Source organism: Rana temporaria, chromosome 2 (assembly GCF_905171775.1).
Source record: "Rana temporaria chromosome 2, aRanTem1.1, whole genome shotgun sequence".
NCBI lineage: Eukaryota > Metazoa > Chordata > Amphibia > Anura > Ranidae > Rana > Rana temporaria.
The window spans coordinates 204,189,628-204,193,342 of record NC_053490.1 but is presented as its reverse complement, the minus strand read 5'-3'; the positions used below and the strand labels follow the sequence as shown (position 1 = coordinate 204,193,342).

General features: G+C 42.7%; 1 long non-coding RNA gene across 1 annotated transcript; it reads right to left on the bottom strand.

Annotated features, from left to right (window-relative positions):
- Window positions 1-1,938: 1,938 nt before the first annotated feature.
- On the bottom strand, window positions 1,939-3,063 carry LOC120928581. The gene is made up of 4 exons (XR_005747239.1): window positions 2,858-3,063; window positions 2,613-2,734; window positions 2,311-2,467; window positions 1,939-2,080 (listed from the first exon to the last, which is right to left on the bottom strand). It is a non-coding gene; the product is annotated as an uncharacterized LOC120928581 (long non-coding RNA).
- Between the last annotated feature and the right edge of the window lie 652 nt (window positions 3,064-3,715).

Below are 3,715 nucleotides of genomic sequence, written 5' to 3'. Positions count from 1 at the left end.
TTTTGCGGACCTGTAGGGGCGCTCCGTGCTCCTTTATGGAGCCGCGGATGTCAGCGGTGACATGCCCGCTGACATCCGACCCGCTCCGACCCGCCAAAGTGTGACGGAGGAAAAACCTACTTTTCCTTCCGTCTGGCGGATCGGATCGGGTGAACACGGACATATGGTCCGTGTTCATCCGATCCCCCCTAGGGGGGAGCGGAGAAAAGACAGGGCGGTCCCTGCACAGTGTGCGGGGACCGCCCTGTCATCTGCCGGCTCAGCGGGGATCAACGGAGTGATCCCCGCTGAGCAAGCAGAGGTGCACGGGGCGGATCATTACTGATCTGCCCAGTGTGAAAGAGCCCTTACTGTACAATTTACCCTCCAAAATATAGTCCCAAACCATGAAAATATTTTAGGTAATTGCAATAGCACAAACAAATCAGATATATTATAATAAAATATTGGCCTCTTTTGACATCTGACCATGTAGTGAGGAAATATATTAAAGATAAATTAGAACTGGTATTAAAAGGATATATTTTCATTAGGGACTGAGTCACACAGAGCCACTATACTGAGGACTGAGAGGGAGCACCTTGAATGAAAAAAGGCACGTTTATATGTATGTAATTATACAAGCAGAGATATTTGTAATCCTTAAGCAGCTCGATCCCAAGTCACTTGTAATTTTTGTACAGTGTTGGGTAAACGGTTCGAGCTGAGCAAAGTTTGGCTCAAACATCGCCTGTTCGGCGAACACAGAAATTTGCAGGTAGCTTGCGGGATGTTCACCCACTGAGTGCCCCACAATGCACTGCACACTTCACGTGCATTTTAGGGCCAATTAGGGAACCAGAGCACTTTCAGAGCCCTGATTGATCAAAGTGATGATGACTTTCTCCAATCATGGCTCAGTGCTCATAGTCTCACCCCACACTATAACAGGTAACTTCCCATAGAAAGCTTTTGCATTGTGTTGGAGTGGGGATAAAGCAAAGCTCAGGTGGCTACTAGCGAGTTAGCGTGTTCACTTATTGTGACTCTGAGTGTAGAGTGTTAGTGTAGTGTTAGTATAGTGATTTCGATCCGATGGTATGTACACTCCATCGGATCAAAATCCTCAGAGGATTTATCCGCGGAAACGGTCCGGAGGACCGTATCCGCGGATAAATCCTCTCGTGTGTACCCGGCATTAGGGAGTAACATGAGCCTACCTATAGGGAAGAACAATAAACAACACATTAGCAGTCATGTACTCCCAGTCACAGCGTAATGCCAAGTTGGCTCCAGTGATGATGAGGATGGGGGGATGATGATGATGAGGTCACTGATGTGACTTGGGTGCCAGATAGAGCAGAGGAGGAAAGTGAGGGTGAGGCACAACCGCAACAAGGTAGGATGTCCCCCAGAGGCAGCCATCATGGAAGAGTAGAGAGTAGCCACCTTATTCCATCAGATTGTGCAACTGTTACCTCCTGAACCACTTCCCACAGATCAGTTGTGTGGGCCTTTTTTAGCAGCTGATTGAACTGTTGCAATTTGCAATCTCTGCAGCAAGCAGATCAAGTGTGGAAAAACACAAGCTATTTGGGTACCACATGCTTGAAGGCATTTAACCTCCCACCATTCAGCCTGTTGGCAAGAGCACCTGAAAGCCACACACAAGGGACATAATTCTTCTCCTCCTCACTCCTCACCTTCCTTGTCTTGTCTACCCTTGCTATATATCATGAATTCTTAGCAACCTCCACTGACAAGGATGATGGTATAAATATGTAAATGAAGCACAGATACTCAAATCACTGAACACCACATCCCGATATAAACAGAAAACAAGAAATGCGGGAAAGGGTGACAAACCCTGGGATTTTAAAGGTGTTAATATTGGAAAATTCAATCCAAAACAATGAAATAAATATAAAAAATAATAATTTATTCAGACATATAAATTGGTTTTTAAATAACACAGAATATCAAACAAGACATGGATGGTCTCATAGGTGATGTTAGCGACTAAAACAGTAGCAGAGGAACCTGTTGGAGGAGGCCCGACATGTTTCGCTCGATTGAGCTTTATCAAGGGCAGTGCAATAAGCTACAAAATAGAAAAAAGAGAGAAAAACAAAATAAGGCATTGTGAATATTGCCAAAAACAACAACAACAACAGTCTGAAAAGTACAGACCGCTGGTGTTGCAGTACAAAATGATCTATATTTATACATAAATGATATTTGGGGGATAAACATTTGTAATAGAGTAGTTCATGAAAATACAAAGGTCACATAAACTAGTTGTACAGTGAAAGAGACCAGGAGCACACTTACCCGTCCAGGTCCAAGAACATCCAATCACAATTAAAATCAGCTGTATGCCATTAAATCAAACTGTGCAAAAGGATTCCACAGTATATGTGCCGAATCTAGCAAGCATCCCAAAGGAGAGCCACACCAGCCAGTCAGTCCAAGTGGGGTTTACACAATGCTATAGTAAAAAAGGTAAACAATAATAAATAATGGGAGAGTACACCCACCAAAGAAAATTCTGGGGGGGTAAAATCTCAAGCAATAAGGTTAAAAATAAAAGTTTCTATATACAGCTGTATCCATATATAAGCATATGTAAATACCTTGGATAGGCTGTTGGATCGGATCAAAAGAAGGGACTAGCAAAATTGCGTCCAGCACAGGAAGAGTTAAACAGCCAGTTAGCATTGATCAGTTGGAGAGAAACCTCTAACAACGCTGGTTGCTAATAAAAAACATATAAGAAGACATATAATCACTAATGGTGTCAATATAAACACCCAATGCAGTAATAGTAGGATATCAAAAAAAGCTGTAGAATAAAACAAGGAAAGAGAGAGAAACAAACCTGTTTGAAGAGGTTGAAATCACATGCCTGAGAAATCATAAGGCAGAGACAGCCTGAAGCTCTGACATTTCAGAGCCATGGCAAGAGCAAACATAATTGACCTTTAAATACCCCCCAGCTGTGATGCAAAGCTGCTGGGGGTGGGCCTGAATCAAAAGTGTGTCCAATGACAAAATGGGCTGGGCAGGGAGATCCAAGGTGGCCGCCCCTAGGTGGTCAGTTCCGCCCAGATTAAACGAGGGGTCGGAACAAACAAAATAGGAATAACCTAAATGGTTTAGACTCTTAAAGGGGCGGGATGACTAACCTGAGTCTCCAACAAAGGACCAGGATGGCATAGAGTCACCCAGGCCATCAGCAACCAAATGGCAAAGGCACCCTAGAGAAAAGGGGGGATCACCCACGTGGACTTACCGATCAAAGACCACGAATTGGGTGCGCCCCACAGGCCCATATAGCATGTGATTAGCCCTAAAACGGCTGGAAAGAGTGGGACCCGAAAGGGATGCATGCTTAGTGGAACAAAATTGAAATGAAAATTTTTTCAGTATGTGTGCAAATAACACAGGGGTAGTGTACCCCAACAGCATGACAAATGTTGGATCAAAATAATTTAACATCCAACAGAGGAGAAAAAATGAACAATATCTCCCTAAAACATATCGATGAAAAACATCATAGTAAAAGGATGGTCTGGACCTGGACAAATAGAAAATATGCTCAGTATAAACATGCATTATTAAACAATAAGTACACAAAAATGACACAAATAGCATCGAATACATTTCAATTCAAAAACGGTCAGTAAAAGAAAAAAAAAAAAAAATTATAATAAACACAAAAAAATAATAAAATAAA